Source organism: Odocoileus virginianus, chromosome 24 (assembly GCF_023699985.2).
Source record: "Odocoileus virginianus isolate 20LAN1187 ecotype Illinois chromosome 24, Ovbor_1.2, whole genome shotgun sequence".
Classification (NCBI taxonomy): Eukaryota; Metazoa; Chordata; class Mammalia; order Artiodactyla; family Cervidae; genus Odocoileus; species Odocoileus virginianus.
This window is the reverse complement of record NC_069697.1, coordinates 28,529,636-28,545,492: the sequence shown is the minus strand read 5'-3', so window position 1 is coordinate 28,545,492 and position 15,857 is coordinate 28,529,636. Positions and strand designations below refer to the sequence as shown.

Below are 15,857 nucleotides of genomic sequence, written 5' to 3'. Positions count from 1 at the left end.
GCGTTCAGTGGGCTGTGGTCTGTGTCCACGTCCAGGGCCCAGCACTGACTACCTTGTGACCTTAGGCAAACTCTGTGAGCTTTGGCAGAAATTTCAAATTTCCTGAGCCAGGGTTTCATCCACGGCTGGGACATTCTTCTGCTCACCAGTTCCTAGACTCTCCAACGCCAACACTTCCTCTTCCGTGAGGGAGAGAAAACAGAATGTGACACAGAGAGCCCTGAAGTCTGTTATTATTATTAAAAGCCTTTCCTTCCCTCTTCCAGTTTCCTCAAGACTGAATAATGCAAATCCTTGCCTCTTGCCTTCACAGGAGAAAACCCTGAGCCCTCCCCCTGACCTCTCCCGTGCCACCTCTGGACATCACCTGTGTCTTCAGACATGGGCGGCGCCCAGTCCAGCTCCAGGACTCTGACTGGCATGTGGACAGGGTCGAATGAAAGAGGCCTGACAAACAGTCCTGCGTCCTGGAGGCCCCTCAGGTCCAGTGAATAACAGCTCCATTATCAAGGCCTTTGCCACCTGCAAGGCACCTGACCTCAGTACACTCCTTGCATTATTTCACTTCAACCTCGCTACAACTCTGGTTGTTTAGTCGCTCAGTTGTGTCTGACTCTTTTGTGACACCATGGACTGTAGCCCGCCAGGCTCCTCTGTCCATGGAATTCTCCAGGCAAGAATACTGAAGTGGATTGCCATTCCCTTCTCAAAAGGATCTTCCCAACCCAGGGATCGAACCCGCGTTTCTAATGTCTACTACATTGGCAGACAGGTTCTTTACCACTAGTGCCACCTGGGAAGCCCACTGAGCCTTAGGTAAGTGCTATGTTATTGATGATGAAGCCTAAACCTAATTGGTGGGGTGTGGGTTCCTAGATTCATCGGACTCCCCAGCTCCTCCTTCGAATCAGGTGCTGTCCCAGTGGGACGAGCCCCGAACCGCAGAAATAGAGTGGCTCTTCTGAAGGGAAGGAAAAGAATGCCACAGTGGGGGAAGTTTCCCACTGTGGGAAAACAAGAGGGAAACCAGACAGAAGTATAGAAAGGATGTAAGAGCCAGAAGGTTCACATTACAATCAACATTTACCAGTGTTGAGGGGATAGGAGAGGCGGTAATGCGAGATGGGTGGGATAAGGCTGGAAATTTTCAACAGAAGGTAAGGATGGGTGGGGTGGGGCAGGGCTGAAGAATGGCCATGGTCATGGAAAGAATTGCCCTCACCCCCACGCCTGTGAAGAACCGAAAGATCAGGAAGGTGCTAGTGTGTGAGCTGTGTTTATTTTTTCCGAAGTCTAAAAATATAGTGAAAAGGAAACACACACACACACAAACTAACCTAACCAGAAATGGGAAAAAGTGGTCACAGCAACAGCTGAGAAATCGGAGTCAGGAATTTCAGGAACCCGGATAGCTCGGTTACTGGAGCTTGGAAATTCCACCTCATGACGAGCTCTTGAAAGCTGCCAGCTTCCGATCAGAGTCTGGAGCACTTTCCAGCAGTCTGGGGTGGGGCGGAGAGGGAGGAGGGAGGAGGAGGTGAAGGCCTTTCCCAGAGCGCAGACCTGTCATCTTAAGGGGCTGTGGGTGTGGAACGAATAAGGGGTAGTGTCCTCCATTTAGCCCCCTCTCATAGTAATAATAACTGTAACAAGAATAACTCCTTACCAAGTGTTCACCATCTTTCAAAGTAAGAATTATGAACCCTGCTCTACAGACAAGGACTTAGAGGCACAGAGAGGTTAAGTAATTTGCCAAAGGTCTCACAGCTAGCAAATGACAGATCTAGGGAAATTTTTGAGCTCACAGATTCCTTTGTGGATCTGACAAAAGCACACAGGAGATGTGAGTTCAATCCCTGGGTTGGGAAGATCCCCTAGAGAAGGAAATTGCAACTCACTCCAGTATTCTTGTCTGGGAAACCCCATGGACAGAGGAGACTGGCAGGCTATAGTCCATGGGGTCACCAAAGAGTTGGTCACAACTTAGTGACTAGACAACAAGAGTTGTAGCTTGTAAGAATTTATATACAACATTTTACATTAAATCCCAGGAGTTTCAAAGAGCAATTAGAGGGTAGGGCCAGTGTTGAATTAGCTCCCACCCCGATCTCATCCCACCAAGGGCTTCCCCTGTGGCTCAGACAGTAAAGAATCTGTCTGTGATACAGGAAACTTGTGGTCAGTCCCTGGGTCGGGAAGATCCCCTAGAGAAGGGAACGGCTACCCACTCCAGTATTCTTGCCCGGAGAATTCCATGGACAGAGGAGCCTGGCAGGCTACAGGGCGTGGGGTCACAAAGTCAGACACACTGACTAACGACACTTTTTTCACCACCCCATCCCATCTCCAATCCACCGGTACAGTAAACAAAGCCAGAAGAGGGGGTGGCTTACAGAAATTACCTGCTCCTCCGACCCAGAACCCTGCTATTCTGGGACCTGGGGTTTGCCCTGGCTGGCCTGTGAGGTTTCCCCAGCCTGCTCTGGTGTGAGGTGGGGAAACGGCTGGCAGGTGGGAGGGGACGGGCTGGGAAAGCTATACTGGGTGCTATGGAGAAGCCAGAATTGTGCTATACTGGAGGACAATGCTTTTCCCTCACCCCCTCAGGGATGGTATCCTTTTCGGGCAGAGATTTGGAACTGCCCCACTAGAAGAGATGAAGGCCTCCTCCCTTAATTAAATGCCCAGGGGTTGCTATGGAAACCAGAGCTTCCAAATCCTGGTCAGACAATGGGGAGAGGAGCTGCCTCCAGCCCAGACAAGTGAAGCTTCAGAGGCCTCATCAGGGACAGGAATGGGGGCTAGAGGGTGAGAAAAAGGGGGATGCTGACCAAAGATTCCAGCCTTGTCTCTCCATGGAACTGTGGGAAGGGGCCTCTCAGAACCAAGGGGTCTGCTTGAGACGGGAAAGGGGGAGTGGGGGGCAACGCTCCGGGGGAGAGGGGAAGGGAGTGGGGGCGGGGAGCTGGAGCCAGGCACTGCCCAGAACTGAACACCTCCTTTGTTCCCAGAGGAGAAAACCAGCCAAGTTGGTAAACAAAGGGAAGAGGCCAGAGGGCAGACAGCTAAGCGATAAGAGTGGGGCTGCGGAGAGCTGAGTAATGGAGCCTGAGAGATGGAGGGGAATCTCCTGAGTCCCACTGACAGGCAGAACGCTGGCATGCACAGTCACCAGACCTCACAGGGCCCACGTAGACACACACCTCTACAGAAGCGGTGTGCACTGAAGCACCTGTTTTGGGGGACACTCAGACCCCTGATGCCTTTGTCACCCCAACTTCTTTCTGAAGCACCCCTTTACCCCCACCAGGCTTTGGAACATCTGCTTACGGACAGTCCCCTGTAATCAGCTCATGTTCCTGCATGTGAGCCAGCTGCGTATTGAGGTCAGGGTCTTAGTAAGTCATGGATCGTGACACCTCACCTCAAGGGAAAAGACTTACACTTTGAAAACATGACAATACTTACCATTCATCAGCACTTGTCAGGCAACTCTGCAATGATTGTCTTTCTAGACACAGGAACCCGAAGGAAAGTTAGGTGACAACAGCTGGGCCTCCCCCAGTAGGAATGGCAACTCTGGGACTTGAACCCAAGTTTGTCTGGCTCTGAAGCCTGTGTGCCTTTCCACTCTCCCTGCCTTTGCTTTGAAAACCTCTTGGAAACTTTTCTGAACAAGCCCACTCTGTTCTTGTCCCTTCACTCTCCCACTCGGTGTTACCTAAATACTTCTCTAGAAGCAGTTCCCAATTTGTAAGCTGGTTATCTAAAGGGTTTATATATAACTTGGTTGTTTGGAACCCAAACACATTTTCCCCAAAGAAAAGGGTCCAGAAAGGCCACTTGACCCAGAATGCAGCTGACAATGGTACATCGGGTTCAGAACTAGCCCAGGGCCCCAACCAATATTAATAATATTGTTTCCTGGAGAATCACATGCCTGCTTACACCGGAGAGAAAGAAACAGCTTTCTTTTCTCACTTTCTCCTCCATCATCCCGCTGCACCTATGCCAAGTGACTGAGAGTAGGGGGTAATAATTCATAAATGAGGCTACGTTCTGAGTGCTGACCAAAGTAGGTGTTTCTTGAGAAAAGAGCCCAGGGTGGAGCGGGTTAAGAAACCAAGGCTTCCAAAGCTGAAAGAACTGTTTAGGTGGCACAGCAAAGGCTTGAGGGTGGAGGGGGCGAGCAGGATGGCTGTCTGTAAGTGCTTAAGGACTGTCTTGATTGCATGTAGCTCCAGAGGGCCAAACTAGGACAAAGAAATAACAGGGAGTCGGTTTTTTTCCCAATAAGAAAGAATTATTCTTTTACCTGTGCTCGTGCTTAGTTGTGTCCAACTCTTTGTGACCCCATGAACTGTAGCCCACCAGGCTCCTCTGTCCATGAGATTCTCCAGGCAAGAATACTGGAGTGGGTTGCCATTTCCTCCAGGAGATCTTTCTGACCCAGGGATTGAATCCAAGTCTCCTGTGCCACTTACATTGCAGGCAGATTCTTTACCTGCTGAACCATCATGATTCTATTTTTTTTTCCCTTTTTTTCTATTAAATCTCTTCAAATATATAATGGGCATCTTGTGAAGTAGTGAGTTCTTTGACACTAGGAATAGTCAAAGAGAAAGTAAATGACTGCCTACTGGGCATATGATAGAGGGAAACAAGCAGTGGACCAGTAGATCTCTGAAACCTTCTAAATTCATATACTCATTTAGCAAAACGTTATGGAGTGTGTATATGTGTCTAGCACTATGCCAAGAGCAAGGTTTCATTTTGTTTGTTTTTTTGGCTGCACTGGGTCTTCATTGCTTTGTGTGGGCTTTCTCTAGTTGTGGAGAGCAGGTGCTACTCTTCATTGCAATGCATGGGCTTCTCATTGCCGGGGCTTCTCTTGTGGTGGAGCATGGGCTATAGGGCACTTGGGCTTCAGCAGAAAGGGTGCACAAGCTTAGCTGCTTAGTTGCATGTGGAACCTTCCCAGACCAGGATCGAACCCATGTCCCCTGCATCGGCAGGCAGATTCTTATCCACTGCGCCAACAGGGAAGTCCATAAGCAAAGTTCAAAGTGGAGAATAAGGTGGGGTCCTTGTCTTCAGGAAGCTTGTGGTCTAACAGGAGAATCAAGCATCAAGCACAGTTGGATCTATAACTTCAAGCTTTGCGCAGTGGCAGTATCATAGCCAATGAGGTTTATCCGAGGCGCGATTATTGCTAATTGGATCTATAACTTCAAATTATAATATAGATTGTAAAGGGAAGTAATAGGTTACTACTGTGAAAGTATAACAGAATAATCTAATCCAGAGATGGGATCCCAGATGGTCTCTCTGAAAAACCCACAGTGAGGCTGAGATCTGAAGGATGAGTGGGGATCAGCCTGAGAAAACGTGAGGAGGGTGTATCTGTGTGCAGGGGTTGGGGTGGTTCAGGGCAGAGGCCACAGCAAGTAAGAAGACCCTGGGGGCAGGAAAGAACAGCAAGATGAAAACATCGTGCGTGAGGGGAGAATGGCTAGAGATGACAATGCTAAGGGAGGAAGGGGCTGGCGCTCAGGGACCACAGTAGGAGAGTCCACTTTACTCTGCCCCTGGCCTTCTTACTTAGCTCACTGCCCCTCTCCAGTCCTGGATCCTCAGCCTCAGTCTAGCAGATGTCCAAGGCCTCACCATTCCCTGTGCTCCTCCCACTGCCCTGGGACCTCCTGCAGAGCAAGTCTCCAAGTGCTGTATCAGTGTCCTGGGAGGTGGGCTGGTAGAATTCTCACCTCTCGTGTGGGAGGCCCAGGCTCAATCCTTAGCTCTTGCAACTGCCTTCCTTTCCAGAGGTAGCCTCACTCAGTGGTGAAGAGCCCAGACGGCCTGGGTCCCGATGGTGGCTTTGTCCCTTGCTATTTGATTTTGCCAAGGCACTTAACTGCTCTGTGCCTCATTTTCCCCAGGTGTAAAGTGACGCTGAAGATCATGCCCATTTCCTAGAAGTGTTATGAATGAAAATTAAGTGTTTAGGGCAGTGCCTGGCATGCAGTAAGTCCTAGATGAGTGTTAAAATAAATCACAGACAATAAATCATTGCAACACCTGCTTGTCTGTCTCATCCTGTGCTCTTCCAATTCCACCCCTAACCCTACAGCAGGGGGTGGGGGCGGCCGGTCTATTGCTCTCTCTCCTCACCCACTTTTCTAGCCAAGGCTGCTTCTGGCCTCAACTCTGAAGTTAAAAAGTAGGCAGAGCTGAGCTCACTCCAGCCGAGCCCTCTTCAACCCCAGCGTAAAAGGTGTTCCTAATGGTAGGATGCAATCAAACCAAGGTGCACTTGTGATTGCTCCCTCCCCATTCATCCTCTGGCTGTTTTCAGAGGCTGAGGGTATTCTGATATATACCGTGTGTATCACTGAGGCTCGCGTCCTGGGCCCTGGGCTGGTCCCCAAGCCTGGGTATACGGCTCCTCTTGCACACTCCCACACTGCGCTCTGCTCGCTCCTGGTGTTGAACTTACCCTTCTACAGCAGAACCACCAGCTTTCTTGCCAGTGTCCTTGAGGCTGGCAGCTGTCTCCCTGTTCCCTATCACATCCCAGGGGCTGCATATGGCACTTACCCTCTAGCCTCATTTCTCATGCGTCCTCCACCTGGAACTTCTGAGCCAGCTGCATGGGCCTCCTGTTGACTTCTTGGGTCTGCTGTTCCCTCTTCTCAGAGGTTTTCCCTCTGCTTTTCTCCCTGCCCAGCGTGTTCTCCCTCAAGCCTTTGCCTGACCAGCTCCTGCTCCATCTTTAGGTCTCAGCTTTCCGTAAGGGCCCTGGTCTAGGTCCTGGTGGGTCTCCTGAATTTCCCCACTGTATTTTAAGCATTTCTTTACTGTCCTGTGTCAGTGAAAAATAATCAGTAAACGATCTATAATAGGAATAGAAAAAAAGTTTTCTTTGAGCCAAACCGAGGATTATAGCCAGGAAGACAGCCTCTCAGGTAACTCTGAGGAGCTGTTCAGGAAAAGCATGGTTTTCGGCACAGAACAAAGAACATCGAAAAAGTCAGGGATACCTTCCTTCAAGGTTTCAAAAGAAAAACCAGACCGACACTGTACATAGTGAGTCAGTACGGCCTTGGCACCTGGGAAGGGAGTCTTATCATTGAAAGAGTACTCAGCATTGGCTTCCCAGGAGGGGAGGTATTTAATCTTTATTTTTAACATGGACATTCTTTACTTCTGGTCAATGTGCCCTTTTCTTAATAATTAAAGCAGATGTACAATGTATGTTTGATAGGCCACAAACACACTGTTCTAATTAGCATCAAATTCAAGTTAACTCACGCATAAACCATAATGACTTCCCCATACCTCAACATGTAAAAGTGTCTTTAATCATCTGTGTCTCCCACTAGCCTCTCAAGCTCAGACAGGGTGGGGATTATGTGTGTCTCATTCATATTGTACCCTCAAAGCCCAGCACAGGGCTCACAGTAAACCAGGAGTTTAAGTCCTGAGGCCCATGAGTGAACTCCCAGGTGTTCACGAGATTCCCCAAACCACACAATAGCATTTCTAGATTTGCAGTGTATTCTTTCCGGGAGAGAGTCTGTATTTTTTTTATCATAATCTCAAAGGATATGTAACTTCCCCTCCTCTGCCCCCCGGAAAGGTTAAGGACCGCTGTGTAGGCATTCCGTAAACACTCGATTTGATTGGATGCATCCATCCGTGAATATAATAGTTGATACTCGATAAACAGTTATTGAGTGGATGACTAAGCCTCCTCCTCAGGGTTAGGGTGCTTCAACGGATCAAGATAAACGTCAGAGGAAACCTTTGCCAGTAGGTTCAAGTGTCCTTGCTTCGGCCCCTGACTCGGGGCCCTAAGCACTCCCTCTCCCCAGCCGAGCGCACAGTCTGAAGACTAAAGCATCAGCAGCTCATAGCCCCTGCCAGAACCCTTCTTCTGTCCTGAAATCCACCTACTGCGCCTTTGCAGCCTGTCAGCTGAAAATAATCGTGGTGAGAACAGGGGTGGCGGGAGCAGAGAGGAAGGAGGCCGGCAGAAGCTTTGACGGAGGGAGACTCTGCCCCCTGCTGGCCGCCCGGCTCCCCTTCAGCGACCCGGCCGCGGTTCAAAGAATGAGGTCAGAGCAGGCAGAGGAGAGTGAGGCAGAGGGGCCAGGGGAGGAGGCGGCCCCCCAACTGGGCAGCCTCTCCCGTCAAGATTACGCTTTGTTTTCAAACAAGTCACAGGCGGTAGCTTCTGCTTTGAAGCCCCCACCGCTTCCGTTCCCCTGGGCTCCTACCGTCTACTCCCAAATTAGGAGTTTGAGGAGGGCAGGGGTGTGGTGGGGGTGGAAGTCCTTCTGCAGCTCCAAGGGAGGTCCAGCCACTCAGACTCGGCTTTCCCATCGATCTCTTTTCCCGGAGCCTGGCTACTGCCGACTCCTTTGGATCCTGAGCCAATTCTCTGCATCGCCTACCCTTGGCGTGTGTGGTACCAGCCTCCGCATATCACCATGGAAACAGGAGCCTCTGCATCCATCCCAGAACTGATTTGTGAAGCTATGAGAAGAATCTGAATTTCAGGGTGGGGTGCATAGGAAGGGCAAAGAGGAGACATTCACAGAAATTACGGGGAGAGGGCCAGAGACGTCAGGGTGGGGGAGAGATTGCTTTATAAGGGTTACCGGAGTAACCTGCACCCTGTGAAGAGGAGCAGCTTCCTGGACAGACCATAAAGGCCGTCCTCTCATGGGCTTACTGGTCAGCTCAGACAGACCAGCCCCTCCCCACGCGTTGTCCTTTTAACTGTATAACCTTGAGTGAGTTGTTTAATCCCTCCAAGCATCACTTTTCTCATCTGTAAAATAAATACAATAACAGCACTTACTTCACAGGGTTATTGTAAGAATCCAATGAGGTAATGCATACACAGCACTTAATATAGGGCTTAGCACACAGTGAGTGCTCAAAAATGTATTGTTGCCTATGCTTATATTTCTATATTTATTATTTATGTCTCCTGAGCTAAATTGCCAGCCCATCAATAACACCTAAAGTAAGCGAAAAGTGAAAATGTTAGTCACTCAGTCATGTCTGATTCTATGTGACCTGCTGGACTATGGCCCACCAGACTCCTCTGTCCATAGAATTCTCCAGGCAAGAATACTGGAGTGGGTAGCCATTTCTTTCTACAGGGGATCTTCCCCACCCAGGGAATTGAACTTGGGTCTCCTGCATTGCAGGCAGATTCTTTACATCTGAACCACCAGAGAAGCCCTCAATATTACTGGAATACCTCACAATTTTCAAAGTGATTTCACACACATTTCTCTCGTTTCTTTTCTTTTAAATCACTCAGTCATGTCCAACTCTTTGCAACCCCATGGACTATAGAGTCCATGGAATTCTCCAGGCCAGAATACTGAAGTGGGTAGCCTTACCTTTCTCCAGGGCACCTTCCCAACCCAAACCCAAGTCTCCCACATTGCAGGCAGATTCTTTACCAGCTGAGCCACAAAGGAAGCCCAAGAATACTGGAGTGGGTTTCTCTTATTTGTCCCACCCCAATCATGAAAAATAGAAAGGAGATTACTCTCCCTACTTGATAGGCAAAGATGCAGATTCAGAATTTAAGCTTGGGACTTTCCTAGTTGTCTAGACTTCCCTAGAGGTCCAGACTTCCATGGCAATCCATTGGTTAAGACTCCATGATTCCAATGCAGGGAGTGTGAGTTTGATCCCTGATTGAGGAACTAAGATCCTACATGCCTCATGATGCAACCAAAGCGGGTGGGGGAGAACTGAAGCTTGTTCAAAGCCTGAACTCTAACCTAGTGCTAAAACTCAGGTTTCTATAGAACCAGGGTTCATTGCCCTGTTCATTCATGTCTTCTCTGCATCCCAGTCCAGTGCCACAAATGGTCAGTGCCTCATCATTTGCTGACATTGATCTTGGAGCAAGAGTCTTGGGAAAAAGCTAGTCCTGAAGTGTGGGCCTTGGGTTTGACCATGAAGGAAGCATAAAACTCTTAATTGAATCTATAATGAAAAACATTGCCACAAAAGGGGAGTGACTGCTAATGGTTTGGAGTTTCTCTCTGGGGTGGTGAAAGTGTTCTAAAATTGATTGTGGCAATGATTGCACAACTCTGTGAATGTACTAAACACCACTGAATTGTACATTTTAAGTGGATGAATATATGGTATGAATTATGTCTCAATAAAGCTCTTGTTTTAAAAACTCCCACAAATCAAATACTAGGCTCAGATGTGGCACTAGTAAATTCTGCCAAACATTTAAGGAAGTGATAAAGCCAACTGGACACAAATCCTTCCAAATAATAGAAAGAAAAACTGTTCTTCCCAATCCATTTTTTTACTTTAAGTTTTATTTTTAATTGGAGGATAATTCATTACTTTGCTGACAAAGGTCCATCTAGTCAAAGCTATGGTTTTTCTAGTAGTCATGTATGGATGTGAGAGTTGGACTATAAAGAAGGCTGAGTGCATCAGTCCCTCCAATGAAAATTCAGGACTGGTCTCCTTTAAGATGGATTGGTTAGATCTCCTTGCAGTCCAAGGGACTCTCAAGAGTCTTCCCCAACACCACAGTTCAGAAGCATCAATTCTTCTGTGCTCGGTCTTCTTTATGGTCCAACTCTCACATCCATACATGACTACTGGAAAAACCATAGTTTTGACTAGATGGACTTTTGTTAGCAAAGTGATGTCTCTGCTTTTTAATACGATGTCTAAGTTTGTCATAGCTTTTCTTCTAAGGAGCAAGCATCTTTTAATTTCATGGCTGCAGTCACCATCTTCAGTGATTTTGGAGCACAAGAAAATAAAGTCTGCCACTGTTTTCACTTTTCTCCCTTCTATTTGCCATGCAGTGATGCAACCAGATACCATGATCTTAGTTTTTTGAATGTTGAGTTTTAAGCCAGCTTTCCACTCTCCTTTTTCACCTTCATCAAGAGGCTCTTTAGTTCCTGTTCACTTTCTGCCATGTGTGGCATCATCTGCATATCTGAGGTTATTGATATTTCTCCCGGCAATCTTGATTCCAGCTTGTGATTCATCCAGCCTGGCAGGAGGTAAAGAGCCCACACAGCCTGAATGAGCTTATCACTTCATTCAGTGGGAATCTCTCTCTGTATTCTGCTCAATGTACTCCTGTGTTCTGCTTAGGCAAATGCACCACTAGTCCTGAGGCTTGCCCCCAGCTATTTCAGATTTTATTGGGAGGGGCAGGGGTCTTTTCACTTGACACCAGAGTGGGTGCATGTAGGCTAATTGTCCACCATCGGCTTCCAGGAGGGGACCCACTGGCCACTGGGGACCAACACTTACTATTTTTAAATTCTATTTATTTTATTTATTTTTGTTTATTTTTGGCTGTGCTGGGTCTTCATTGATGTGCATGGACTTCCTCTAGTTGTGGTGAGCAGGGGCTACTCTTTGTTATGGTGTTCAGGCTTCTCATTGCAGTGTCTTCTCTTGTTGTGGAACACAGGTCCTAGAGCATGCAGGCTTCAGTAGTTGTGGCATGTGGGCTCTGGAGGATGGACTCAGTAGTTGTGGCATAGGGGTTTAGTTGCTCGTGACATGTGGAATCTTCCTGGACCAGAGATTGAACCCATGTCCTCTGCATTGGCAGGCAGATTCTTAACCATTGGACCACCAGGGGAGTCCCCACTATTGAAGTGATCTTGCTCTATCTCTTCTCTATGTGAGTGAAGCACTGTTCCACCCAGTGCTTGACTGCATTGTTTTCCTTGGCAACTCTGATACCAGATGCAGTGGGCAGAAGTGCTTAGACTTCTATTCCTGGTGGTCAGCACTGTGATGATCTTGGCACTTCCTCCATGTAGTTGCAGTCCTCCCCTGACACTGGTCATCAGTGCATGATGTTCTGGTTGACACCTTTCAAAACCAGAAGATATTGCACTTATCCATTACATTGGTGACATTATGCAGATTGGACTTAGTGAGCAAGAAGTAGTAACTATTGCAGACGTTGGTTTTGTTTTGTCTGCCGCATCACGCAACTTGTGAGATCTTAGTTCCCCAGCCAAGGGATCAAACCTACGTCCTCAGCAATGAAAGTGCAGAATCCTAAGCATTGGAACACCAGTGAATTCTCCAGATGTTGTATTGTTTTTTTCAACTTTTTTTTTTTTTTTTTTTTGGCCGCACTAGATCTGTGTTGCAGTACAGAAGCGGTTACGAGCAGGCTTCTCTAGTTTCGGGGCACTGGCTTAGTTGCCCAGAGGTGATCAGAATGTCAGTTCCCCAACCAGGGACTGAACGTGTGCCCTGAATTGGAAGGTGGATTCTCAACCACTGAACCACCAGGGAAGTCCCCAGACATTGGTTTTTATTGGTGAAACATTTGTGTGTCAGAGAATGGGAAATAAATCTAGCTAAAGTTCAGAGCCTGTCAGTGAAATTTCAAAGGTACAGTGGTGTGGGGCACATGGCGATATCCCTTCTGAAGTGAAGGATAACTTGTGGCATCTGGCCCCTCTCACAACCAACAGAGAGGTACAACACCTTAACGGGCCTCTTCAGATTTTGGAAGCAGCATAGTCCTCATTTGGGTGGGTTATATTGCCCTGATCACCAAGTGACTTGCAAAGCTGTAAGCTTTGAGTGGGGCCAGGATAAGAGAAGGCTTTGCAACAGGTCAAGCTGCTGCACAGCTCTGCTGCTCTGCCGTGTGGGCCACACGATCCAGTAGATCCAATGGTGCTGAAACAGGAGTGGCAGACTGGGATGCTGTTTGGAGTATTTGGCAGCCCCAAGAGGTGAATTGCCACATAGGCCCTTAGAATATTGGAGCAAAGTCCTGCCATCCTCCACAGATAACTACTCCTCTTTTTTTATTTAAAAAAAAAAACTGTTTGTTTATGGCTGTGCTGGGTCTTCTTGCTGCATGGGCTTTTCTCCAGTTGTGGTGAGAGGGGGCTACTCCTTGCTGCATTGTACAGGCTTCTCATCACGGTGGCTTCTCTTGTGGTGGATCACAAGCTCTAGGGTGCATGGGCTTCAGTAATTGCAACATGTGGACTCAGTAGTTGAAGTTCCTGGGCTCTAGAGCACAAGCTCAATAGTTGTGGTGCGCGAGCTTAGTTGCTCCTCAGCATGTAGGATCTTCCCAGACCAGGGATCAAACCCCTGTCTCCTGCATTGGCAGGTGGATTCTTTACCACTGAGCCACCAGAGAAGCCCCTACTCCTCTTTTGAGAAACAGCTCTTGGCTGCTACTGGGTCTTAGTAGCGACTGAATGCTTAACCATGGGCCTCCAGATCGCTATGTGACCTGAGCTGCCCATCATGAATTGACCCAACAAGCCATAAAGTTGGGTGTGCAAAGCTGCACTCCATCATCAAATTCAGTTCAGTTCAGTTCAGTCTCAGTCGTGTCCCACTCTTCACGACCCCATGAACCGCAGCAGCACGCCAGGCCTCCCTGTCCATCACCAACTCCCAGAGTTTACCCAAACTCATGTCCATTAAGTCAGTGATGCCATCCAGCCATCTCATCCTCTGTCATCCCCTTCTCTTCCTGCCCTCAATCTTTCCCAGCATCAGGGTCTTTTCAAATGAGTCACCTCTTTGCATCAGGTGTCCAAAGTATTGGAGTTTCAGCTTCAACATCAGTCCTTCCAATGAACACTCAGGACTGATCTCCTTTAGGATGGACTGGTTGGATCTCCTTGCAGTCCAAGGGACTCTCAAGAGTCTTCTCCAACACCATAGTTCAAAAGAATTAATTCTTCGATGCTCAGCTTTCTTTATAGTCCAACTCTCACATCCATACATGACTACTGGAAAAAAACTATAGCCTTGACTAGACGGACCTTTGTTGGCAAAGTAACGTCTCTGCTTTTTAATATGCTGTCTAGGTTGGTCATAACCTTCCTTCCAAATTAAGTAGTATAAAACAGATCAGGCCTGAATAGACCCTGAAGGTACAAGTAAGTTACATGAAGAAATGGTCCAAATTCTTACAGCCTCCACAAATTTGTCTCTTCTAGCCTCCACCCATAGCCTTAGAAGGAGTTCCCTATGGTCAGTTGATGAAAGAAGACTCAGGTCCGGTTTACAGATAATTCTGTGCAATACACAGGCACCACCCACAAGTGAACAGCTGCAATACTGTAGCCCCTTTGGGGGACATCCTGAAGGGCATTGTAAAGGGGAATGAATGCTCCCTGTGGGCAGAACGTTGCACAGTGCAGCTGGCTGTTCACTTTGTTTGAAAGGAGAAATGATCAGACATGTGACTGTATTTCAACTCCTAGGCTGTGGCCAATGGCTTGGCTGAATCGTCAGGGACTTGGATGGAATATGATTGGAAAATTTGTAACACGGAAACTTGGGGAAGATCTATAGGATAGAACTCTCCAAATGGGCAGAAAATATGAAGGTATTTGTGTTCCAAGGAAAAGTTCACAAAGAGTGACCTCAGTAGAGGAAGCTTTTAATACTCAAGTGGATAGGATGACCTATTATGTGAATACCAGTCAGTCTTTTTTCCCAGCCACCCATGTCAATGCACAACAGGCCCACGAACAAAGCAGCCATTGTAGCCAGGACCGAGGCTATGCATGGACTCAGCCACATGGCCCTTCACTTACCAAGGCCAGCCTGGCTAGGGCAATCCCAGAGTGCCCAAACTGGCAACAGCAGAGATGAACACTGGGCCCCCTGCATGGTACCATTCCCGCGTGAACTGTTGATTACATTTGACCACTTCCATCATGGAAGGGGCAGTGTTTTATTCCTAATAGAATAAATATTTACTCTGGACATACATTTGCTTTCTCAGCATGCAAGTCTTCTGCCCAAATTACCATTCTGTGGGTTTACAGAATGCCTAATCCACCATCATGGTATTCCACACAACATTGTTTTTAATCATGGAAGCTACTTATCAGCAAATGAAGTGTGTCAATGGGCCCATGCTCATGGAATTCACTGGTTTTACCATGTTGTCTGTTATCCTGAAGCTACTGGTTTGATAAAATGGTGGGAAGGCCTTTTGAAGACTTGGTTTCAGTACCAGCAACAGTGGCAATCCAGGCAGGACTACTAACAGCCCAGACCCTTCAGGAATGAGTTTGGGTCAACCCATCAGGTTAAGAGCTATGACTAGCTGAGGTGCTTGCTGAAGGCAGAAAGAATACAAAATGAGTAGTGGGAGAAGGTAGTTATAAATTCCCAGTACAACAACTTGACCAGTTATAGAAATGTAATTTCTATAATTGCAGAACTATAATTATTATATTTCCTCATTTTGTTATGAATATGTTTGTGTGTGTATAAAAATAAAATCATTTTTCCCCTTTCTTATTCCTTATCATGTAACATAAGATGTATTGGCTTTATATTATAATATTTAAGTATTATGACCTTGTCATTGTCTTTATTTGGAGATTAGGTATGGTTTAAGAACATGGGTATTACCAAGAGGTGGACCTGTGATTTTAAAATTTATGTGCCAACTTGACTGAGCCAGAGTGTCCAGACACTTGGTCAAACATTATTCTGAGTAAGTCTGTGAAGGTATTTCTTCATGAGATTAACATTTGAATCAGTAGACTGAGTAAAGCAGGTTGTTCTCCCTTATGTGGGTGAGTCTTATCCAATTAGTTGAAGGCCTGAGTAGAAAAAAAGGGCTGAGTAAGAGGGAACTCTTCTGCCTGACAGCTTGGTTGGGACATTGGTCTTTCTGGCCTCTAGACTCAGATTGAAACATCAAATGGATGAAGATATATATTCTATATCTTAAATATTTATATTTTAAATATTATCTATTATATACTTAAAATATTGGCTCTGTTTCTCTGAAAAACTCCAATTCAGGCATT

The 15,857-nt window shown here is 47.1% G+C and overlaps 1 pseudogene; it reads left to right on the top strand.

Annotated features, from left to right (window-relative positions):
• Positions 1 to 5,155: 5,155 nt before the first annotated feature.
• On the top strand, positions 5,156 to 5,271 carry LOC139030975 (U4 spliceosomal RNA; annotated as a pseudogene).
• The last annotated feature ends 10,586 nt before the right edge of the window (positions 5,272 to 15,857 follow it).